General features: G+C 42.7%; 1 long non-coding RNA gene across 1 annotated transcript; it reads right to left on the bottom strand.

Moving 5' to 3' along the window:
- Positions 1 to 8,902: 8,902 nt before the first annotated feature.
- Positions 8,903 to 26,024, bottom strand: LOC136225560 (uncharacterized). Its single transcript, XR_010687155.1, has 2 exons — positions 25,910 to 26,024; positions 8,903 to 9,330 (listed from the first exon to the last, which is right to left on the bottom strand). It is a non-coding gene; the product is annotated as an uncharacterized lncRNA (long non-coding RNA).
- Positions 26,025 to 26,525: the final 501 nt, after the last annotated feature.

Here is a 26,525-nt window from a genome sequence, read left to right as displayed (position 1 = left end):
TGATTTTCAGAGTTTGTCTACTTTGCAGGAACAGGACACTCTAGAAACTTTGTTGGGAGAAGAGGTGAACATATGCGAAGGAACAGGCTGTTCCATTGAATCCAGCTTACCGACACCTCCTTTCGATCCGACTGTTCCTACTCATCAAGAACCACCAAAGATACCAACTGTGCCGGTGTCTAAACCAGAATTGAAACCATTGCCTGCACACCTCGAGGATGCTTTCCTTGAACCACCCAACGGAAGTCCAGTCATCATATCCTCGAAGTTAACTCCTGATCAAAAGGTGCAACTCATGGCAGTCTTGTAAAGAAACAAGGATGCAATCGCATGGAAAATTGATGACATCAAAGGAATCAGCCCATCAGTCTGTGTTCACAGAATCTTGATGGAAAAGGAGCACAAACCATCTGTCCAGCCGCAACGCAGACTAAATCCCCACATGAAGGAGGTTGTGCAAAAAGAAGTGATCAAGCTTCTTGATGCTGGCATTATTTACCCAATCTCTGATAGTGTGTGGACCAGCCCTATTCACATTGTGCCAAAGAAAGGAGGAACAACCGTAGTTCTCAACGAGAAAGACGAGTTGGTGCCCACTGTTGGTCCCTTGTAATGTTGCAAGTATAGTTCCAAGGGGGGGTTAGCAACTATTTAAACTTTTTCGCAATTAGGGCAGACTTCTTTTTCTTAGGAAAAAGGTTTTAACAGCGGCGCTGAGTAAACAGCAAGATACTGGCTTAGTCAACTAGTGACTAGGTCAGTTTCTTAGCTTGAGTCAGGAGATAGCACTTAGAGTCTATTCCTGAGCTCAGATGTTCAACACGCACAACTCAACTTGACCTCTTTACTTGGTCAATTTTGGTTATTTTAAGCAAGCAATATATATAAGGAGTTAAAGGTAAGAAATACTTTACTCAGCAGATTTATCCAGGTTCGGCTTCTTCTAAGCCTACGTCCTGTCCCCAGAACACGTTCCGAGATTTCGAATCCTCTACTGAGCTCTTTAAAGGTAGAGCCTCAAACCTTTTACAATCTTAGCAATTGAGTATAACAAGAGTACCTTCCTCTATACCTCTACTCAATCCTAATCTCTTGCTGAGTACTATAACCGAGTACTCAGCCTCTCCTTTCTATCTTCTAGAAATGATAAGTGTTTATCCTATACAATAATTTGCTAAGACACTTTAGACGATTGAATAATCACTCTAGACTTTTACACAAATATATGAAATGTAGTGTAAGATTGCTTTGCTTCTTTGCTTACAGTACTTGTGTAGAAATTTGGTCAGCGTAATGGCTTGATCAAGTTCTGTGTTGAATGAAGCTTCTGATGGCACTATTTATAGAGACGTCTTGAGGCATCGGTAATTTCGAATTTCGAAATAACCGTTGGAGGGAAACGACTTCCTATCGTTGTCATCCTGACTTGCTCAGAGCTCTCGGCCAATCAGATTTGAGTATCATTTGTCCTCGGTCAGCTTTTGGTCAGATCGGCAGAGTGTCTCTCCATTTATGGTAACGTCAATTAGACAGCATACTGTGTCGTCTGAACTTTACCCAAAGTGGAAACACTTTGTCTGGAAGTTTTCCTTAGCCAGCTGCTGTCTTGTACGCTTTGTCGAATCAACTCAGTAGCTTCGTTCCGAAGTTGTTCCCTGAAGGTCTTCTAGATCCTTCTTATGCTGAGTTGCGTTTTGTACACAGCGACACCGTTTTTGACAGACGCGGGCCGAGTTATCTTGAGTTGTTTGACTTGGGCCTTGACTTCTGTATTGGGCTTGGGCCTTGTGATTCTTGTGTCTTATAAACAATTTAACTCAACATTGAACAAACACATTAGTAGAATAGATCAAAGCTTTTAAACTTAATGTGATTAGAATATTTTACTTAAACAATTTTGTCAAATCAAAATTATGTGGAAAGGTGTTTCAACAAACTCCCCCATTTTGATGTTGGCAAAACTATTCAGCAAGGAACTCAGTATTGAGCTCCCCCATGATAGTTGACCTAATATACTTGGCATACTCCCCCGTCAGGGTTGAGCTACTGACTTAGTTTTACTCTAAACATTTAAAGGTTTAATGGAGTAAGTCTAAGGTCAGTTTTTAGATATAGGTCAGCTCATGGAACATATTCTATTTTACTCAGTGTTTAAGCGGAAGGTTTTAGCATTCAGAGGGCGCTGAGTAATTTTTGGTTCAATGAGTTTTATAAGACAATGTTTTATAAACATACAAGTCAAAGAACATATCACATATTATAAGCATAGGATTAGTTTGAAGATACATTAATGACTTAATACTTGGCATCAGATAAAATAACTCATAACTCATATAATGGATGAACGATGCAAGTAATTATATAAATAGTCAGTATACTAGAAATAAAAGAAATAGGTACAAAGGATAACATAATCAATAAAAAACGTTCTAAACGTTCTAGCCTATCTCTATTTCTTTTTCTCGTGCTGAGACTGACTACGCTCATGCTGAGCTCTAGCTGCTTGTTCTTTCTCCACCGTTTTGTCAGCATCAGGAGGAGGAAGTCTGAAGGCATCAGTTAAGACAACTCGAGTCAGTTCTTGGGACAACTCCTTAAGTTTGTCAGCGCTTTCATTGACGCCGTCAAAAATTGCAACTCCATCACTGGATACCTCTTCGGGTATGTTGAGTTCAGCAGCGCTAATCATGTTGACGATAAACGCCTGAGATTTGCCTTGCCAGGAGAGTGCTTCTGTAAGACCAGCAACGACTTGGTGAAAGGTCTTTAAAAGTGTTGTGTCGTAATACTGACGTTGAATATTGGTGTGACGAATGTGGTTGAAGGTTTGTCATGTGATAGACAACATCTCATTATGTTTCATTGCGTCAGTGTCCATCTCTTGCTTATTCAGATTTAGCAATCGAACAGCCTCGCCAATTTCCTCCACTGAGCACTGAGAGTAAGAAACCATTTTATCATTGGTCTTGAGTTGCTCGGTGTGAAGCTGAGCAAAGAGCATTTTGACTTCATCAGAAGTTGCATAGCCAGGGTTCACAGCTGACAAGTTCTGAACTTGTTGTTGTAAGGCATTTAGGTGTTGAACAGTTGTCAGCTGGATCTCAGCCAGCTTGGTGATTGAGTCCTTCTTAGCTTGCTGTGCTTGAAAAGAAATGATGACATTCAGCAGGTCCTTAAGTCCCTTAACTTCGTTGAGAAGTTGAGTGACTTGGGAAAGCTGAGTAGTCTTAAGAGTTGAAGACCCAGCAGCATGAGGAGTAGATTGTTGAAGGTCTTTAATCAAAGCTTGCACTGAGTCGGTTATTCGTTTGCCAGACTCAGTGGCATTGAGATAACTTTGAGACCCTTCAGCAACATCAGTGTGACCGGTAGGAGGAGGTGTTAGAGGAATCACGTGGTCAGTGACTGGTAGCGTTGTACTAATCTGCACTTGAGGTTATGGTATGGTTGATTGATCGGCAGAGATGTTGAGTGGAGAAGTAGAAATTCAAATACTGTCAGTGCTGATAGGGGCAGATACATTCGGATTCAGCACAATGCTTGGATGGACAGCATTGACAGTAATCGCCTCAACCTTACTTGTTGAGTTGGCGGAAGCACTTAAGTCGGCATGTTCCTGTTGAGAAGAAACAGAGGCTTGCTTTTCTAAGGATGCCGATGCAATAGGAGGTTGTTGTCGTTTGAAAATTTTAGCTTGACTGTAGAGGGGTCCTTGGTTGGCTTTGAAATAACAAAGTCAGGAAGAGTTGGTGGTGGCACAGGAGGTTCACTGACAGTCTTCTCACTGGCCTTAACCAATTTTCTTCTTCTACGAGGTGGAGTGTTACCTAGAATAGCATCTCCTGAGTGAGAAGGAGAAGATTCGTGTTGCTCATCATTAGGTTGGTCAGCTTGCACTTGGACTTGATCAACATTGTGTTGGTCAAGTACTTGCTCTTCTCCAGTAGCCAACATAGTATTGGCATGCTCAGTCTCATGTTCACTGGCTGTCTCCTCAGAGTCCTCAGCGTCATCCTGACCGCTGGCCTCTTCTTCTTCTTCTTCTGAACTGTCACCATCGAGTTCTTCCTCAACTTGTGCAATGAACTGATCGTCCAAATGCACCTCATCTTCGTTATGCTCAGCTACTGTACCTTGACACTGGGTGAAGTGAGAGTCACCAAGTACAACGATGTCAATAGGTATAGCGTCGATGGGAGTCAGTGTAGAAGGCTTCTGCTTCTTCTGAGGTTGCTCAGTAGTTTCCTCAGTTCCAGGCTCATCTTGCCTGCTTCGTTTCTCAGCTGACTTCTGCCTTTTAGCTGGAGACTCAACATCTTTGGAAGGAGTCTCAACAGCTTTCCTTTTACGGTAAGTGTTAAGCCCAAAATATACCTAAAATATCCTATATAAATACGTTAAATTTACATTGAAATCGTGTTAATTATATTCATTTGGAATACTTTTATGTCTTTATTTACTTCTTTGATGCAAGGTACCTAAATATTTGGTAAAATCCAAATAGGAGCGAAAACGGAGCTAAAATGGAGGAAAAACCTTAAAAACGTACCGAGAATGCATAACAGTCAGAAGAACGCTCAAGGAGGACGAAAAACAGTCGAACGCCACTGAGGAAAACTCTTTGTCGCGACTGAGATTCTCAAAATCTCAGTCGCGACTTGCGGAGCCCAGACCATGGGGAAATCACATTTTCAAGCTCGCCCCTATACCCCCTGTCGCGTCGCGACAGACAGCCCTCCTGCACACTAAACACATATTAATTTCGTAAAAACGCGTCTGTTCGTTCGGATAAAAGTGATCCTTCAACAGCAGACACGACCCATCATTCACAACCCTTCAACAACTATAAATAAGTGATTCATTTCAGAATTGAGGAGGTTGGAAAAGTTAGAGAAATTAGAGAAGAGATTTGTTATGTTGAGTTTCTGATTCAGAAAAGAATCAGAAAGTTAGATTTCATTTCTGTAAACAATCATGTTGTACACGAATTGTATTTAGATTAGTTATAAACACAGTGTTAGTTTAGTTTTCATTCAAATAGTGGACGAGACCAGTCTCTATTCCGAAGATCCAGCTGTTTCGTCGAGGAAATCATGACGCTGGATTTGAATGCCGAGGAGCAGGTCGTCACTATTGAGGCCACTATGGGAGCAGCGAATGGGCCCAGCACCTCCGAAACCTATGATAACCCGAGAACCCTGATGATGAAAATTGTATTACTGCTTTATTTGAATCCGATGATGTACTTACCCACGTTATCAATGAAATGAGTTCTGATTTTTCTTACTTGCTTGATGTTGATTCTGATCGTTCCATGCATTCTCATTTATATAACATGCCTTCATTTGAAATCAATACAATAGAAATGTCAACTTTCAATCTTGGCACGGATGAAAATCCTAAACTTATACAAATTGCTCAAGAATTAACTATTGAAGAGAGAAAAGAATTCGAGAGAATAATTAAAAAATACGAAATAGTGTTTGCTTGGACATACGAAGACATGCCGGGGATTGATCAATCAATCGTAACTCACCGTATCCCAACCTATCCCGATGCGAAGCCCGTAAAGCAGAAGCTCCGACGCATGAGACCGGAATGGGTAGATAAGATCAGAGAGGAAGTGAAGAAACAGTTAGAAGCAGGGTTTATCGAAGTAATCGACTACCCTCCTTGGGTCGCAAATGTAGTCCCCATCGCAAAGAAAGACGGCAAAGTAAGAATGTGCGTTGATTATAGAGATCTTAACAAGGCATGCCCCAAAGATGAATTCGCATTGCCTCATATTGACGTGTTAATCGACAGTGTGGCATCAAGTGTCTTACACACGAATGTAGACGGTTTCATGGGCTACATGCAGGTTCAAATGGCCGAGAAGCACAATGCAAAAACCTCATTCACAACTGAGTGGAGAACCTACTGTTATCGGGTGATGCCGTTTGGTTTGAAAAATACCGGGGCAACTTACCAGCGAATGGCTACAGCACTGTTTCACGATATGATACACAATGAGGTGGAAGTTTATGTGGATGACATGATGGTCAAGTCTGAGACAAGAGAGGGGAATTTCGTCGCCCTAGAGAAGTTCCTAGCCAGGATCGGAATTCAAGCTGAGATTGAATCCGAAGAAATGCTTCTTTGGTGTTTCATCGGGGAAAATCTTAGGTTATGTGATCAGTAACAAAGGGATCGGGGTGGATCCTAACAAGGTGAAGGCCATATAAGAGATGCCAGCGCCAAAGAATGAGAAAGAAGTAAGAGGATTTCTGGGGCAGGTTCAGTATATCAGCCGGTTCATAGCACGACTCACTACAATCTGCGAACCAATCTTTAAGCTGCTACGGAAGGATCAACCGACGGTTTGGAATGACAGATGCCAGCAAGCGTTGGACAGCATCTGGACGTACTTAACTAATCCACCGGTATTGAGACCGCCTAAGCTCGGGAAACCGCTGCTCCTATATGTCGCGATCGAGGAGCGATCCATTGGAGCGATGTTGGCCCAAGAAGGAGACACCGGTGTGGAGCATGCGGTGTATTATCTGAGTAAGAAGTTCCTGGAGTACGAACTTAAGTATAACATGATTGAAAAGACATGTGTGGCAGTAGTATGGCTAACAAAGAAACTACGGCACTATTTTCAATCGTATAAGGTGATCATTATTTCCCGGATGGATCCCGTGAAGTACCTGTACCGAACTCTGTCTTTAACTGGGAAGCTAGCCCGATGGTTGTTGCTTTTGTCCGAGTTTGACATTGAATACGTAACGAAGAAGGTTATCAAAGGAAGGGTTGTGGCAGAATTCCTGGCTAACCAACCCCTGGATGCAGGAAAGGAAGAGATAAACTACGATTTCCCCGATGAGCACTTGAACGCAATAGAAGTTATACCGTGGAAAATGTTCTTCGATGGACCGGTTAATTCAAATGGAGCTGGTGTTGGAGTGTTACTTATCACACCAGAAGGGGAAAGGATCCCTATGGCGAAGAAGTTGTCATTCCCTCTCACTAATAATATGGCCGAATACGAAGCATGCATCTACGGACTGGAGTCATTAACGGCCGTAGGAGCGTCCTATGTCGAAGTATGGGGCGACTCAAAGCTAATTATTGAGCAGGCCCAAGGGAATTGGGAAGTGAGGGAAGAAAGGTTGCGCCCATACCTCGACCAGCTAGGGGGTTTGGCACAGAGGTTCAGCGAGTTTCTTTTTTATCACATTCTTTGAGTGCAAAACCAAGCGGCAGACGCTTTGGCAACGTTAGTGTCAGTTTGGGACAACCCTCGGAACCTTGCCTCGAAGCTGTTGGTGTTGAGGAGATCTCACAAACCCTGCTACGAAGACGTAATCCTATTAGGGGCAGATGAGAAGCCGTGGTATTTCGATATCGTAAACTTCATGAAGAATGGAACGTACCCGGCCGAGTCAGAACTTAGGGATCAAGCCATGATTAGAAGGTTAGCTCAGCAGTTCGTCATCCACAACGACTCGCTTTACAAAAGGCACGTCGATGGGTTACAACTGAGATGCTTGGATGCGGGAGAAGCCCGCGAGGCCATGGAATCAGTACACTCGGGAATTTGTGGGGCCCATATGGGAGGAGCGGTGTTAGTAAAGAAAATCATAAGGCAAGGCTTCTACTGGCTCACCATGGAAAGAGATTGTAATGAATATGCGAAGAAATTCCACGATTGTCAAATCCACGGCGATTGCAGTCATTTACCAGCCATGCAATTGCAGGTGTTAGCACCTATTTGGCCATTCGCGGCTTGGGGCATTGATATCATCGGGGAGGTGAGGCCTAACACTTCGAATGGGCACAAATTCATCGCAGTTGCTATCGATTACTTCACCAAATGGGTAGAGGCGGAATCATTCAGTAAGCTGGGGTCGAAGCAGATGAAGAGGTTTATTGAAAAGCATCTGATCATCAGATTCGGAGTGCCTCATCATATGATCATGGATAATGGGGTACAGTTTCAGGGGGAAGTGAGAAGTCTCTTCCAGGAATACGGCATTGAGCATCATAGATCTTCTCCGTATCGACCGCAAGCTAACGGGGCAGTGGAGGCCGCGAATAAGAACCTTAAGAGAATCCTCGTGAGAACGGTAGAGTCACATCAGAATTGGCATGAGCAGCTCCCGTTTGCCTTGTGGGCCTACCGCACGACGGTCAGAACATCTACTGGGGAAACACCATTCTCCTTGGTATACGGTGCAGAGGCCGTTCTCCCAATTGAAATTGAAAAGCGATCTTTGAGAATCGTCGTGGAAGCAGGGATTCCCGAGGCGGAATAGGTAAAGAAGCGGTATGAGCAATTAGCATTAGTAGATGAGAAGAGGATGGAAGCTCTTTACCACGTGCAGTTATATCAAAGAAGGATGGCCCAAGCCTTCAACAAAAAGGTCAAGGCCAGCCCTATCAAAGAAGGAGACTTGGTGCTGAAACAGATCCGAATGACGCACACTGATCCTAGGGGCAAGTTCAAGCCTAATTGGGAAGGATCGTTCTTCGTGAAGAAAATCCTGAGCAAAGGAGCGGTGAAGTTAACCACTATGGACGGCATGGAGTTCTCCGAACCTACCAACCTGGATAGGCTTAAGAAATACTTTTCGTAAAAAAAAAGAAAGAAAGAAAAATTACCGATAGGTTGAAAACCCGCAAAGGGCGGCCTATGCAACAATAAGGGACATCCCAATGGGTGAAAACCCGAAAGGGCACTCATTTGAAAATTCCGGGATAATAAAAGGAGAGATGAAAAATCGTTGGGATCCAAAAACCGAAAAAAGGCGGGTCCTGGTAACAGTAGTTATATCTTGAGCAATTACAAAAATAATGTATAAGCGGTTAAGTATTTCTGTTGTTTGTAAATGAATGAAAGCATGAATATATATGAAGAGAATGATTGGAATCATAGTAATCTACTGAATGCATGGTAATATGAATCATGAATTGTACATTTCTTACTTTACTTTCCACAAATAAAAAGCCTACATACTATCCACCCCACTCTACATACACCACCTATACATCGGAGCAGTCCTAATAAAAGCTACAAAGCTAAACATGACAAGCCTAGTAAGGAGAGAAATCCCACTGGGCCTCAAAGTCTCTCAGATGAGACGCTCGCTCCGCAGATAGAGTCTCCTCGGCGACTCGAAGTCTCTCCTCGGCAACTCGCGCTCTCTCCTCAATGGCAAGCCGTCCCGCCGTCTCTACCTGCATCACCCCAGACCAGTGATCGTTCCTCTCCCGGTATACCTGGCCAACCCTGGCATCGGCCTCTCGCACCATCTCGCTCCGTCTCTGCTCATGCGCATGAAGATCACTCTGAGAAAAAGAGAAAAAAGAAAAACAGATAAGAAAAAGAAAAAGAATACGGGCAAGAACAGAAATCATACATACATACATGCATACATTCCACTACACTAAAATAAAATACTCACCAGATGATCGGCACAACGCATGTTGAGTCGATCTCTCAAATAACCTGAGAGCCCCACGTAGTCAATGCACGTCTCTCTCGAGGTCTGAAGAGCGTCGGAGGGATCAAATGGTATCCTCGAGGAAAAGACAGGAGGAGCCATCTCAACACCAGCGTAAGCTATCCCGGACTCGTCGTATCGAACGGTCGAAAAATCTCTCCCAAAGTCTAGGAAGGGCACGCTAAGAGATTTTCAGGCGCATACGGTAATAGTTCGAACCAATATACCAATGAGAAAGGTATTGCAGAAGCCGGACACTTCGGGAAGGTTGATGGAATGGGCGATTCGCCTGGGCGAATTTGATGTAAGATATGAAAGCAGGTCATCTTTGAAAAGTCAGGTCCTGGCGGACTTCGTGAATGAATTCACCGACGAAGGGGTATCTCATCCCAAGCCTCCGTTAGAAGAATGGTCGATGTACACTGATGGAGCTTCCTCGGCGGATGGAGCAGGTGTGGGAGTTGTGATCAAAGGTCCCCACTACATAAGATTGCGATACGCAGCAAAATTAAATTTCCATGCCACTAATAACGCTGCTGAGTATGAAGCTCTGATATTGGGCTTACGTCTACTTCAAGAGATCACCCCAGAGCGGATCGTGAATACAGCGATTCAAAACTAATGGTCAACCAAGTAATCAAGAATTACGAGGTGAAAGACGAGGTTCTGGCCAAATATGTAGCAGAAGTCAAAAAGTTGCTGGATAACCTTGAAGCTAAAGAAACTAAGTGGGAATTGGTTCACATACCAAGGGAATCCAATACAGACGCTGATCAATTGGCCAAAATGGCTTCTTGCGAGGAAAACTGGGCGGATCCGGATTGTCCCTTCGAAGTAAAAATGGCTCCAGCATTTGCTTCTGAAGAAGTGTCCGTACTCACAACGGTGGAAGATGATTGGAGGTCAGTCATCCGCCAATATCTACTAAATGGAACATTACCTGAAAACAAGGAAGAGGCGCGGAGGATAGTCAGGAGAGCAGCTTATTTCTCCTTGATCAATGATGGTCTTTACAGAAAATCCTTTAGTCATCCCTGGCTGAAATGCATTCTACCAAAAGAAGGGCAGCAGATCCTCAAGGAGCTACACGAGGGATCTTGTGGGTCACATGAAGCATCCGCCACGATCTTGAAAAAATCTAGGTTAGCAGGTTTCTATTGGCCCACAGTTGAGTTAGATGCCCAGAGTTTGGTAGAATCTTGTCACAATTGTCAGATTCACGCAAATGAGTCACATACAACCAAACACATTCAAAGGCCAATCATTGAAGGGCGTCCATTCGCCCTCTGGGGAATTGACATCGTTGGTCCATTTCCCCTAACTCGCCGGCAAAAAAGGTACGTAATAGTGGCAGTAGACCATTTCACCAAATGGGTGGAAGCCGAGGCTGTTTCCTCCATTACAGTAGAATAGATGGTGGAGTTTGTCAAGGACAACATCGTGGGAAGATATGGCATTCCGCATACCATCATCACTGACAACGGAACACAGTTTAACTGTGGCAAATTCAAGGCTTTCTGTGAGGGGTTGGGCATCCTGAACAGATTCGCCTCCGTTTATTATCCTCAGTCCAACGGAATGACCGAAGTTACCAATCGGACGATTGTTAAGGGGATAAAGAAGAGGTTGGGAGAACATGACAAAAGGTGGGCGGATCAACTTACAAGTGTTTTGTGGGCTTATCGTACCACCCCAAGAACAGCTACTGGGGAAACACCATTCGCCCTTTCTCATGGAGTGGAGGCCGTGATCCCGGTTGAAATACAAGTCCCCAGTGATCGGGTGACCTTTTATTGTGAAGAGGACAACAACAAACGACTAAGGGAGCGTTTGGATCAGGTTGAGGATCGCAGGAACCAATCCTATGTACGCATGGCAGCATACAAATAGCGGATTGCGGCTTACCATGATAAAAATGCCAAGCCTGTAGATCTAAAGATAGGAGACCTTGTGCTTCGCAAAGCTGATAAGGTCCAATCTCGAGAAGGCAAGGGCAAGTTGGGGCTCAACTGGACAGGTTCATACCAGATAGTGGACAAGGTTGGACCAGCCACATTCAAAATACAAGATATGGAGGGCAATACACTACCACGCACGTGGAATCTCCAAAACCTCCGCAAATACTTTGTCGGAAAATGAAGTATGTCCATGGTCTTGAGTACTCTTTTTCCTTTAACAAGCTTTTTCCCATGCGGGTTTTCTTGTTAAAGGTTTTAATGAGGCTCATTTATAAAGACCTATTCGCTGTAATAAGGTGTTTCTCCCATTAATAAACATTGTTGGTTTTATCATCTATGGTCTTTTTATAGTTTACTGCTGCAATATCAATATTCCAGTCTTAAAAAGAAGGGGGGCATCCAACGCTCTCCACATTCACGATAGATCCGCCACTTGGCGGATCCTGATCACCGATAGAGTTAAAACGATCCTTGGACGCAAGGTCTTTACACTCTCTTATCCCTCCCAGAGAAGGATTTACAAGTCCTGCGGGCGGATCATTTCACCTCAAAGATAGGTAGCAAATTGAACCCCTGGGCAGCTTTACTTCCTCCAAGAAGGAATAGAACAGCTTCAAACCTTCACAAAGGTTCATACCATGGAGTATGGCTGGCCACCTACTCCAAACATAAATCCTAAACATGCTTATATTTAAAGTACTTCTTTGCGCAAATATAAGAGTAAAATAAATAGATAGCAGCGTAAAGGATTAACCAAATTGTACTTAGAAGGTTTTTACAAAAATCTCTAGCAAAAGCTAAATAATAATAGGAGCATCCTCTTTTGTGCTTCCTTCGCCTACGATGCTTGCTTGAGGACCCTCCTTCTCCACAGTCACAGATCCGCCATCAGGAAATACCTCCTTATCCTTCGAAGGAATGGGACCCGGTGGAAGGACAGAATTAAGAATTGGTTCTGTACCTGCCTTGGGCGGCATCTCTTCGGAATCATCTGCCACAACTATGGTAAAAGGTTTGGCTTCCTGCATAGGTCCCTTCATCCATCTCGGTACATAATTGCGGAGGTATTCCTTGGCATCTGGCATTTTATTAAACCTCGCCACGTCTTCTGGTTCGGGGACGGCGAATTGGGGATCTGTGAAGTCAACTTCAGGATGGGCCAGGGAGAAGTACGCCATAAGCATCTCGCCATAATAAAACGCCTGTACACCCGTCGTGTATTCAGCTTCTCCGAGAGCATCCTCATGGCTTTTGGCATCAGAGGCCATCTTTGCCTTTAAACTTTTAATCTCCTCATCCCGGAGAACTAAGGCAGCTGTGGCGGAAGCTAGATTCGCGTTTGCAGTGGCAATAGTGGAATTGGCGTTCGCTATCTCTTTCTCTAACTTTTCAATGGTTGCCCTGTCCGCCACGTTCTGAAGGAGCCCATTTTCCAAAGTACGCAAGCGGGCATACAACTATAAAAGAAAAAATGATTTAGTCCAAGGGCGAAAAGGAAGTGAAGAAATTACCACTATCCACATTCTTTTTTAACTCACCGAAAGAAGCTCTGATTTCCCCTTATGGACATGAATTGATCCCGGAATTTGGTTATAGTTCCTTTGTACCTCTCCCACCTATCCCAAGGCCTCATCTAGATCGTTCAGAAGGGATTCATTCTCAAAAGAACCCTGGGCCCCCAATTTGGCGGACCAGTATCCTCCAATATCGGGCTTCGCCATCTGCACAAAGAGAAAAGAGCCATACGTCGCTTTAGAATCAGATGAGTAAAAAAGAAATCAAGAGATGGATTACCTGAACTATCTTCTCAGCAGGTTTGGCGGAACGTATCGCGTCCGCCATAATCTTGGTACTACCAACAGTGTTGGGCCGCCTCTTCTTCAGTGGCGGATCAACAGTTGTCTCTACAGGACGCTTGCCCGTATCAGTTTGAGGATTAGCCGCTTGACTTTTCTTGCGTGCTTCATCTTCTCAAAACTTCCTGCGCGTCTCTGCAAGAGCGTGATTTTCCTTAGATACACCCCTGCCAAAGAAGACATCAAAATAATCAAGACTCCTGAAGTAACAGAAAGGTACCTTGATCAAACTGAGTAATTTTTGAATAAACAAATTGATCTTCTACTCGGAGAATCAATGGAATGTCACTCATCATGAAGGCTAAGGCATCCGCATAAGTCCATGCATCCGCCTTGATCTGCTTCATGAGATCCGCCACCACTTCATCACTGTTTGTTAATATTCGCATGTCACCCGCCATATGTAGCGGTCGAGAGTTCCAAACTGAAGGAAAACCTAACGGTTCGTCATCCTTTATCTTCACATAGAAGAAACTCTCATCCCAGCTATGCACGTTGGACATTTTGTCGTAAAAGGGCGAGTAGACACCAAATTTGGCGAATGTAAGATAAGATTCCGACTTCCTCTTGGAAGGTTTATGGAAGGCTCTAAAGATACGGCCCGTATAAACAACGCCTAAATTTGAAGCAAGATAGCAATCTAAGGCCATGTCGAGCCAGCCATTAGGATGTAGCTGACTGACAGCAATGTCAAAGTATGAGAGGATATCCGCCATCATTTTAGGAAGAGGAAGGCGAAACCCTCTCTCCACATGACTGCAGAAAACAGTAAGGAAGCCATTAGGCGGATTGGAGGGACGTTGATGAGAAGCAGCGAGTTGGGTCTTGTAATTTTTGATCCACGGAAAGCGATCCGCCAGATTCGCCAAATCCACGGCACTCAAACGAGATGGAGTGGACTCCGCTCGAGGATTCTTTTTCCTAACAGGAAAAGAGGAAGTGGCCATGGAACCCAAAAACCGGTTACGAGCACCGGCCGGAACGGCACCGGAAATAGAAGAAAAGAAAGAGGGATTTCCGGTGGAACGAGTCTGGTAATAGTTACGCGCCGAGTTACTGAACTCAGCTAAACCGGAATTAATCGCACCTACAGAAGATTGAGAGTTTTCCGACAATGAAGTGGTCCAACTAAAATCTACTTCAATCTTAGGCGGAGATGTCGAGTTAAAAAGTTCAGAAGTCGACCCAGAAGATGAAGATGAGCTTCTAAACATTCAGGATAAAAGGAAAAAGCACTTACATGGAAATGTAGAAGCTTGAGTAGGATCTCTGAAAATTTCTGGAAAAAAGCTTCGAAGCCGGAAAGAAATGAAGAAATGAGGAAGAAAGAGAAATCCGAAGAAGAAAATGGTTTTTGAACCTTCCTAGGGCAGTGTGTCACCACACGTGTTGGCCATCAAATGGCGTTGAACAGAGTGCACATTAATGAGGGAACATATGACGGCGCGCGGAAGTCCGAAAGCCCTAAAGGACTTTAAAGGCATTTAGGGGGGGCTTCTGATAACATCGAGATATTATCATGAGGACCAAAAGAGATATTCGCCTTTAAGTATGCCACGTAGCAATCTCCTAAAAGGAAGCCGGCTGGCGAATCTCCCCGGATTAGTCTTAGGAGATCCGCTGGCAGATCTCCAAGGCGAATCTCTCCATTCACCTTGGTAACGGCTGGCCGCCGGTTCGGCCATAAAAGATCATTAAATGGATCATTAATTGTCTTACCCGCCAGGTTAAGAATAACCTGTAACCGCCATTAAATGAGCATTAATGGAGACTTTCTAGTTACCTAGAGGTTACGACTTTCTCAACTATATATAGCCTACTATCATAGGCTATCAAGGTACACACACTTTCTTACATTCTCTAAGCTTTGTCAATACAGTTTATTCTCCATATTCTCTACTGACTTTAGCATCGGAGTTTCCCCCCGTCGAACCCAACGACGCCCCCCACAGGGACGAGCTCCGATCAGAAATTTCCCCCTTGATATCACAAAGCATTTAAACTTATTGTGTTGTAGAATATTTAATTGCACTTAAATAATTTTGTCAAATTAAAATCCTGTGGAAAGGTATTTCAACAAACTCCCCCATTTTGATGTTGGCAAAACTATTCAGCAAGGAACTCAACATTGAGCTCCCCCATGACAGTTGACCTATTTGACTAAGTAGACTCCCCCGTCAGGACTGAGCTACTGACTTAGTTTTATTCTAAATATTCTAAGGTTTAATTGAATAAGTTTAAGGTCAGTTTTCAGGTATAGGTCAGCTTATGGGACATATTCTATTTTACTCAGTTTCAGCGGAAGATTTGTATCATTAAAGAGCGTTGAGTAATTAATTGTTCAATGTTCATTTTAGACAATGTCAAACATTATATCTACGCAGCAGACAAGTATTTTTACTCATTTACTGAGTTTAATTTGTTTTAAGATGCATTCATAATACTTAGCATTGAAAGATAAATAACAAAAGTTATGAGATAAAAATGCAAGTATTGTATTATAACATAGAACAGTCAGCATACATGATACATGTTACAGCAAAAAGAAAAGAAGCTAAGTATAATCTAATGGTTGGCTATTTATTTCTTCTTCTTTTGCTGACTGTTGCTGCCTTCTCCTTGAGTTCTTCGCTGATCTTTCTTCTCCCCCGTTTTGCCAGCACCGGGTGGAGGCAGCTTAAAGGAATCTAAGAGAACAGCTCGAGTGAGCTCAGCAGAGAAGGTCTTCAATCGATCAGCACTCTCGTCTAAACCATCAAATATTGAAGCACCGTTGCTTAAGACCTCAGGAGCAATACCAATGTCAGCTGCACTGAGCATACTGAGTACAAAGGCTTGTCCTTTTCGCAGCCAAGTAATGGTGTCTGTCAGCGCAGCAAATGAATTGTGGAATGTTTTCAGAAGTGAAGTGTCATAGTGCTCCCGCTGAAGATTGGTATGTCTAACATGGTCAAAGATTTTCTGGGAAGTGGTCAGGATTTGATCTTGTTTCAGCTGGTCGGTGTCCATTTCTTCCTTGTGCAGATTTAGAAGACGTACTGCTTCGCTGAGTTGCTCCATGGAGCACTGAGAAGTATTTGCTAGTTGTGCATTGGTTTTATTCTGTTCAGTATGTAGCTGAGCAAATAGCATCTTCAACTCAGACGAAGTGGCTTGATTAGGGTTCGCAGCTGACAGGTTCTGAATTTGTGTAGACAGTGAAGTTAGACATTGCACCGTTGTCAGCTGGATCTCAACCAACTTAGCGATTGAGTCCTGCCTGGCTTGCTGTGCTTGGGAAGATTTTAAAGCACTCAGCAAATCCTTGAGTTCCTTAACTTCGTTGAGAAGTTGAGTTACTTGGGAAGGCTGAGTGGTTTCCAGAGTTGAAACCGCAGCAGCAGGAGGAGTTGAGTGTTGGATGTCTCGAATCAGAGCTTGCACTGAGTCAAGTATTCTCTGGCTAGACTCAGTTGCGTTGGTCTGAGAGACTTGGTGTACAGCAGTTTGACCGGAGGTAGGAGGAGTTGGAGTATGGATCTGGTCAGTGACTGGAGTTGGAATTTCATTCTGCACTTGATCTTGTTGGATAGAGGTTTGGCCAGCAGATACATTCTCGGTTACGCAGTCAGACTGGATTGGGGCAGTACTGACTGGGACTGAGTTGTCTTCAAGATTATGCTCGGTTTGGATTGGAGGGTCAGCAGAGACATTAGGTTCAGCTTGTTCCTGTGCAGAAACAGAGGCTTGTTTTTCTGCCACTTTTGAGGTTTGAGCTGATGGTGCAGGTTTGCTGAAGAATCTCATCTTGATCTTTGAAGGATCATTTACCGGTGCACTGACTGGTTGGTCTAAGATGGTTGCCTTTACCAGTCTTCTTCTTTTCTTCTGCACTAGAGGAGGATCAGCTTGATCATCATCAGCTTGAGATGGAGAGATGTCTTCATCCTGATCAGCAGTGTGCTAGTCAGTTTGAGTCTCATTGTGGTCAGCTCCATCAGGTGACTCAGTTTGAATTAGGTCAGCTTGATCATCTTCGCTTGCTGTCTCCTCAGAGTCAGCTTCCACCTCTTGCTCTTCTTCTTCCTCTTCTTCCTCATAGTCATCTTTCTCAAGCTCTTCCTCGAGCTGAGAGACGAATTGTTCGTCCAGTTCAACCTCATTGTCCCTTTGCTCAGTTTCTTCTTCTTGATGTTGAGCATGGTGAGAATCCTCAGTGACAACAAAGTCAAGGGGAAGGGCATCAATGGGTGATAGTGTTGAAGTTTTCTGTTTCTTTTGAGGTTGAGCAGTGGTTTCCTCAGTTGCAGGCTCACCTTGCCTGCTCCTTTTCTCAGCTAACTGAGATTTGTCTTGGGTTGACTCAGCAGCTGATTTGGACTTCTTGGTTTGGGGCTCAGCTTCCTTAGATGGGGTTCCAGTAGGTTTCCTCTTTCTGATAGCTGAAGCCTTTGTCCTTCTTGCTTTGGGTTGAACAGTCTCCTCAATAGGCTGCTCATCATCAGTTTGCTCAGCTGGTTGCTCCACAAATTTACCTTTCTTCAAAGGTTGACCAAATTTAAGAGCACGCAGTGAAGCGGCTGTTATTTCTGAGCCTTTGAAGTGGTCTTCTCCTTTTAGGTCTACCTTGTGGTCAAGCAAGATTTTCGTGATCAGCGAGCCCAGCCGCAGATTGTTTGTACTTCTCAGGAACCCAGCTACGAGAAATACCGGCATGTTGATGGGCTTGTACGTCAGCATGTTCCAGATAAAGCACTGCTCGAAATGTGATGCTGAGTTGGTGCATTTGACCTTCTGGTAGATAAGGTTGATCAGCAAGTAATGGGCCATCTTCTGATGCTAACCCATAGAAGAGCTGGATACTTCTCCTACGTATCCAGCAGGTTTGCAGAAGGTTTGGTCATAGTAAATTTCATCTTGGTCACCATTCCTTCTCAGCTTGACACCTTCAGTCTTGAGGCTGAGTAGGGATCCCAGATAAGTTGGGTTGATGAAGATGGTTTTCCCTTTCACCTCGGTGACTAAGTAGTTATGGTCCTTGGTGTCAGCTTTGAGGTTATGGTAGAATTCCATAACCAGGTCCGGATAAGTGGGGAACCTGAGTGAGAACAACTCAGTCCAGCCATTCTTCTTTACCCATTCGCAGAATGGTTGTTCTGAATCGATAAAGGTTTGGGATACCCAGCGCGAAGCTTCTACTTTCCACTCTCTGACATTTTCGAATACTCGAATGTACTGTCTGGGTTTAGCTGGTTTGGCTTGAGCTTGGATAGTCTTTCCTTTGCTCTGTCCAGCTGTTTTGGAGGGTGAGAGCTGAGTTGAGGGGTTTTCTTTAGAGTGTTCATCGGTGTTGGTCTTAGAACGACCGGCACCGGAGATGTTAAAGGAGGGTTTTGTCATCTTGGGAGAGGAGTTGGGGTTTTTAGGACTTAAGTTCTTAAGGAATTTCTGAAGCAGTTGAAGGTTCAGTACGCGTAAAGAACAAGTAGTGGGGAAATGCCCACTATTTATAGATTTTGAAATTAGAATTTTCGTTGAATTTTAAGTCGGTTTTGCCCTTGGGTTGTCCAATCGGCAGAAATCCTGACATTTATGACACTTTATGACATATTCAGCGCATACGTCATCCTAGGTGTCATAGCCCGTGCGTTTGCATTGATTGCTAATGATTACTTTACTGAGCCTTTGTTGTTACAAACATTCCATATTCTGAGTAGTCAGTTTTGTTCAACGGATAGTTAGAGTAGTTAGTTACTCGGCATGAGATAACTTACTCAGTGTGCATTAATTACTGGGTATGTGATTTTAAATAATAATCTTTAAACACTCAGCATGTTATCACTCAGCATGCATTTATCACATTTGTACTTAGGAATTTACGATAGTGGATTAAACATACCAATGGCTTCTCTCAGTACATTGAATTGCTCTCGTGCTAGAGGCTTTGTAAAGATATCAGCAAGCTGCTCATCTGTGGGTACATAGGTCAGCTTGATTTCTTCTTTGAGTACATGATCTCTGATGAAGTGATGTCTTATGCTGACATGCTTCATCCTGCTGTGCTGGATTGGGTTCTTTGATAGGTCAATTGCACTTTTGTTGTTGCATTTGACTTCAATTGTCTTTGTTTGAACACCATAATCTTCAAGCTGTTGCTTAATCCATAGGACTTGAGCAACACAGCTTCCAGCAGTAATGTACTCAGCTTCAGTTGTAGACAAGGCTACTGACGCCTGCTTCTTACTGAACCAAGATACAAGACAGCTTCCTAGAAAATGGCATCCTCTAGAGGTGCTTTTTCTTTCCAGCTTGTCCCGTCCATAGTCAGTGTCAGTGTATCCGATGAGTGTGAAATCATGAGTATTTGGACACCATAAGCCTGCATTCATTGAGCTTTGCAAATATCTAAGGATCCTTTTTACAACTATGTAATGGGATTCCTTAGGGTTAGCCTGATATCTAGCACAATAACATACTGAGAACTGAATGTCCGGCCTACTTGCTGTTAATTAAAGTAAAGAGCCAATCATACCTCGGTACAACTTGCTGTCTACTGACTTACCATTCTCGTCAGCGCATAGGACAATGTCAGTGCCCATAGGAGTAGATATTGGCTTGCAATGTTCTAGTTCATATTTCTTCAATATCTCCTTGGCATATTTAGTTTGACTGATGAAGATGCCATTCTTTCCTTGTTTGATTTGAAGTCCAAGGAAGAAGTTGAGTTCTCCCATCATTGATATTTCAAACTCAGTCTGCATTTGCTTACTAAATTCTTTGCACATAGATTCATTAGTAGCACCAAATATAATGTCATCTACATATATTTGAGCCAGCAGGGTATCTTTACCCTTCCTCTTAATGAATAAGGTTGTATCAGCTTGGCCCTTGATGTAATTTCTAGTCAGTACGAAGCTGTTCAGCCTCTCATACCAAGCATGTGGTGCTTGCTTGAGGCCATACAGAGCCTTTTTGAGTTTATAAACGTGGTTTGGGAACTTAGGATCCTCAAACCCTGAAGGCTGATTAACATAGACTTCCTCGTTTATAACTCCATTAAGAAATGCACTTTTAACATCCATTTGAAATAATTTAAAATTCATATAAGATGCATATGCACATAAAATTCTAATTGCTTCTAGCCTTGCCACTGGGGAAAAGGTCTCACCGTAGCCAATACCTTCTTGCTGACTATAGCCCTGAGCTACAAGTCTTGCTTTGTTTCTGACCACGTTTCCTTGTTCATCCAGCTTGTTTCTGAAGACCCATCTTGTTCCAATGGTCTTCTGGCTCCTTGGATGTGGCACTAGCTCCCATACATCATTCCTCATGAACTGATCGACCTCCTCTTGCATGGCATTCATCCAGAATTCGTCATGCTCAGCTTCAGCAAAGTTCTTCGGCTCCTGAACTGAGACGAAGGCCACATTGCTGAGGTACTTCCTGAGTTGACTTCTTGTCATTAGGGTATTTCCAGCTGAGTCAAGAATTGCATTTTCTGAATGCCCTCTTGGGACTCTTATCTCCTTGGGTAGATTCGTGTCTTGTTCTATCTGTGTTTCAACATTCTCTGCAGAAGTAGATAGGTCAGTGAAAACAATTTTAGGTTCACTCTTACTCTTGGTCAGCCGTTTAGTGAAGGACTCATTAGCTGGTTCTTGATCAGCAGGTGCTGAGTTTGGTTCATCTTCTATCAGCGGCTGGTATCTTCCTACAGGGTTAGTTTCATCGAATTCCACATGTATAGATTCTACTAGAACTTGGGTTCTCTTATTAAAAACTCTGTATGCTTTGCTGTTTGTTGAGTAGCCTAAAAAGATAGCTTCATCAGCTTTTGAATCAAACTTGGCTAAGCTATCTTTGGTATTTAAAATGAAACATCTACAGCCAAAGGCACGAAAGTATCCAATATTGGGCTTTCGTCCTTTCCAAAGTTCATAGGGGGTTTTCTTTAGTATAGGTCTAACTAGAGCCCTATTAAGAATATAGCACGCTGTGTTAACAGCTTCTCACCAAAAATACTTTGGAAGCCTATGCTCATCCAGCATTGTCCTGGAAATTTCAACCAGAGTTCTGTTCTTCCTTTCAACAACCCCATTTTGCCGAGGTGTTCTAGGAGCAGAGAAATTATGGTCAATGCCGCTGGCTTCACAGAATTCAACAAACTTTTGGTTCTTGAATTCTCCACCATTATCACTACGGATGTGAGCTCATTTTAGGTCTTTTTCATTTTCAATTTTTCTAACCAAAGTTGAAAATGTCTCAAAGGTCTCATCCTTGCTGGTCAGCAGGATAACCCACGTATACCGAGAGAAATCATCTACAATGACCAAGGAAAATCTTCTTCTACCCAGACTCAGCGGCTGGACTGGACCGAAGATATCCAAGTGTAGTAGTTCTAACGGACGCTTAGTTGAGACAATGTTTTTACTATGAAAAGATTGTTTGGTTTGTTTTCCAGCTTGGCAAGCGTGGCATAATTGATCTTTTTGAAATTTAAGTTCAGGCAGTCCCTCAACCAATTTCTTTCTTGCTAATTTGGCCAGGAGGTCCATGCTTACATAACCAAGTCTCCTGTGCCATAGCCAGGAATTTTCTTCATTAGAAACTAAGCATACAATTTGGCCAGGAGGTCCATACAGTTTTTGAAAACTAAGCATCCGAGGGGCAGTTAAAATCAACTCATTTGTTTTTCCCTCGTATATTTTACATCCAGTAGCATCAAATATAACTTTTCTCCCATTGTCACATAGCTGAGCTACGCTGAGTAAGTTATATTTGATTCCGCTGACCAGGGAGACAGATTCAATAGTAGGATTACCTCCAATGGTGTCTGACCCTACTATCTTACCTTTTTTGTTGTCTCCAAAACTTACGCTTCCTCCTCGTTTACGCTCAAATGTGATGAATTGAGTTTCATCACCAGTCATGTGCCTTGAGCATGCGCTGTCAATATACCACATCTTTGACTTCTCAGCACAACTCAGGCTTACCTACATTGTGATCAGTTTCTTTTAGGTACCCAATTCTTTTTGGGTCCTGGCTTGTTAGGTTCAATAGGTAAAGCATCACATTTTATCTTATGGCGACATACTTGTAAGGTATGGCCATTTTTCCCACAGAAGTCACAGCTAACCTTCTGTTTAGGTTGTCTCACTGACTTGTCAGCACCCCAGTGCTGAGCATGCCAGCACACCTTAGTGGTATGACCTTTCTTCCCACAGAAATCACAATAGACTTTCCTCTGGGGATTCCATATCTGCTGAGTACTTTGGTACTGAGTTCTCAGCGGAGTGTTTCTTTTAATTGGAACCTTTAATTGGTTTTGGATAGTTGTGACGTCCTTTCTCAGTTTCTTTGAAACTGACTGGACTTCAGAGACATGCTCATGTATGATTTTCATATTATCATGCAGAGTTGAGTTGTCCTGTAGAAGGAATCTGAGGTCACTCAGTTTGACCTCTTCTACTTCGTCACAGCGCCGGCTGAGTGCTTTAATCTTCTTTTTACACTTTTTGACAAGTGTATAGAGATCACTCAGGGCATTACCCATTTCATTTCTGAGCTGAGAGAGTGAGATTACCTCATTAGATTGCTCTTCATTGTCTGATTCATCAGAAGGATCAGCATGCTCAGAAACGCATGGCTCAGCAAGTTCATCAGCCATGAAGCATATCTTCACTCACTCTGTGGCCTCAGCTTCAGTTGATGAAGAATCATCACTGTCACTCCACGTTGCCACCATTGCCTTTTTTCCATTCTTTTTGTCTTTCCTCAGTGTTGGGCAGCTTGACTTGATGTGGCCAGTTTGATGGCACTCAAAGCATGTAATGGGCTTTGAGCTATCCCTTTTGTATTTGCTGTCGCTTGAGTCAGCCTTATACTTATCAAACTTCTTGTAAGGCTTTTTGCAGTATTTGTCATTTCTCTTGAACAGCCTCTTCATTTTTCTTGTGAACATAGCCATCTCCTCATCGTCAGTTGAGCCATCGTCAGTTGAGTCAGCTTTCATGACAAGTGACTTCTGCTTCTTGTCTTCGGATTTTTCCTTCACCTTGAAGTTCTTCATGGATATTGTCGCACCCTGGCTTCCAGTTTTTCACGCAGGTCGGGGTGCGTGGCCGGCTCGATCTGCCCTTCTCGCGTTTTAAGGTTTCGAGTCGCCACCAATCATCACTTGGAAACACGTGTATATGGGCGTGATTGGTCGCCCTATCTGTTTGGATTGACTCTATATGGTTTAGGTTTGGGTAAGGATGGTCTCTGGAGAGATTCAGGGTTCGTCTTTCCGGTTACGTGTAGGGAAGAGATGTGATCTCACCCTACCCCGCCCGACGCATCGGTACTATTGTGATATTACGTGTTTGCTATTTTCTTTGCTTTGAATTATCGATATAAACCAGGCACTCGTAGATTTTGGGGTTATTAGGTTTAGTATTGAATTCTAATGACGTTTTCACATCGATTAGAATTAGTTTGGTTATAAATTCGAACGACGTTTTCACATCAATCCGAATTAGTTTAGTTGAGAATTCAGATGACGTTTTCACATCAATCCGAATCAATTTGGTTTATGAATTCGAGTGACGTTTTCACATCAATCCGAATCGTTTTGATTTATGAATTCGAGTGACGTTTTCACATCAACCCGAATGGTTATAAATTCGAATGACGTTTTCACATCGATTCGAGTTAATTTAATATTCAAATGACGTTTTCACATCAATTTGGATTAATCTAATTTATAAATTCAAATGACGTTTTTACATCAGTTTGGATTAATTCAAAGATGAATTCGAATGATGTTTTCACGTCAATCCGAATTAGTTTGGTTTTTTTTTATTGATTCGGGATAACATCTCGAATTAATTTATTTTTAAATTACACGTGCGGCGTACACGTAATTTCTCTTTATTAAATTAGAGTTCGATATGATTTTACGTATTACGATAAAATAGAATGAAAGATCTAAAGGGGCATCTCGAATTCTAGCGACGTTTTCACATCAACTAGAATTAACTTGGTCGCACATTCGAATAACGTTTTCACATTAGTTCGAATTACTTTAATTATTGATTCGGATGATGTTTTCACATCGATCCGAATTAACCTGATTGACCACGTCGGCTCGAGGGGACATCTCGAAATTCATCGTGTTATTTCTTCGAATACAATATATGCTGCACGCATTTACTCGAAAACCAATGCAAAATCTCTAATGAAGAATATCCTCACACGTATCGTTGAATTTATACGATATTACCTTTTTTATTGACTTAACCCATTTTAAAAGGATCGCGCATTGCGTTATTTAGCCTTTTTCGAGTTAACTTTGTTTTTATTAAGGTCGTGTGTATCACATACACCCGAGACCTTTACATTTACTTTATGAATCGGGAAAATTAAATAAATGGGGATATGATTAATTTGTAATAAAACGAAACGGATGAATAAGTGATTTTCATTAGATTAACTAATCTCATCCCGAATAATCTCGTATCTTATCCTAGGAGGAAATAATCCTATTCATTATTATTATTATTATTTTTAGCCTAATTTATTTACGACGTTTATTAAAAGAATAATATTCGAACTATATGTTTAGCTATCATGAGTCGACGATATACGAAACCATGTAATTAGACTAATAGGTGTTAATTAAATCGGATTGGGCTTTCATTCTCACCACAATTTCGGCCCACTAAGAAAAAGCCCATGTCTTATCCTATTCTACATACACCTAACCCATCCCCATTTCACAAGATTTGGATCCCCAACTCTCCTCCTCCTCCTTCTTACGCAAACTTATCCTTCCCCCTCACTTCTCTTATGGCGATCGACTCCCTCTCCTCGGCTCCATGAATTCCGGCCTCCTTTTTAGCCGATCTCACTCGTTTACTCGCTTTACCCGGGTCTATGGTTCTCGTTTGGTTTCGGGCCCGTAGGAGGCTCTGTCAGACTAATTCCGGCGATGGCGGTGGCGACTTCCGCCTCCGATGAAGAGTTTAGTAGCCTGAGGAGGTCCGGTCCACTCCTAATTCGTCATGCAAGGTAATTTTATGGTTTATGGCTCTCTCTCTACTCCTTCTCTGTTTTGGCTATTTCTCTTGATTTCGTCCTGAATTCCGAGAACTCTTATGACTGTGTTCGGTATTTTTTGGGTTAAATGCTTGCTGAGTTGGTACTTTCGGTTCCTTGAGTTCCTAGAGTTCAAGAGCTAGATGAATGTTTGCTATGCTTGTTCGGGTTCAGGACGGCTGTGGTTTGGTTCACTGTATTGGTTTGATGTTTGGTTGTAATCACTTGATTTTAGAATGGTGTGTTGGATGGCTTTGCCGTGTTTTTGGTTCTACTGTTTCCCAATATGGTTCTAATTTCTGTTTCGTATTGTCCTGAACTCGAGTTTTATATAGGAGATAGCCTTAGCCCTATTCGAATGGTTCCGAAGACGCAACCAGAGCCGTTATTGGCTCTGGAGGGTGCTTCGGTTCTCTGTTAAATGCGGGGTTCGATTATTGTCTGGTTAATTTCTATGATGAAATGAGCACAAAAAAAGGAAAGAAAAACAGATGACAATGAATGATATGTGTACGTATATATATGAATATGAGTAAATTGCAAATGAATTTACCCTTGCTCTTTTGATTGCTTTTCTGAGAATTACAATATTGGAAGAGCTTTTCCTTGCCTCCCCTCTTTATAGTGAAAACTCTTCCTATTACAGTGATGAAAGATTTTCAGTGTTTGTTTTTTTCTTCCCCCTTTACAGTAATAGAAACTTCCTATTTATAGTAAGAAATTGGCTGTGAATTATTGCTTATCATTATTCACTATTTCCTACTGTACCCCTTGAGGGTTATCTCGTCAATTCGTTTGCCCCATTTCTCTGTATTTTTTGACATTTTGGATGCCTGCTGGATGAGATCACCTTGTTGAATTATTGATTTTTGGTAAAATGCTGTTTGGTCCCTGTAGTTGTGATTCTTGCAGACGGACGCTGTATTTGATCCGAGTTTGATGTGGATCCAGATTGGATTTGAATTATTTGTGACCCGAGCAAACTCTGTTGGACTTGTACAGACAAAATCCCGAGCTTTGGAATTTATTAAGCTTGAACTGACTGACAATTTCCCGTGTTTTGGAATCGGACTTGAACTAGCAATTACCCGTACTTAGGAATCGAACTTGAACTGACAATTATCCGTGCTTCGAATAATTCGCCGAACTTCCGATTTGTTGGATTTGTA

Source organism: Euphorbia lathyris, chromosome 4 (assembly GCF_963576675.1).
Source record: "Euphorbia lathyris chromosome 4, ddEupLath1.1, whole genome shotgun sequence".
NCBI classification, from domain to species: Eukaryota; Viridiplantae; Streptophyta; class Magnoliopsida; order Malpighiales; family Euphorbiaceae; genus Euphorbia; species Euphorbia lathyris.
Note: the sequence above shows the minus strand (reverse complement) of the source record. Positions and strands in the feature narration are given on the sequence as shown.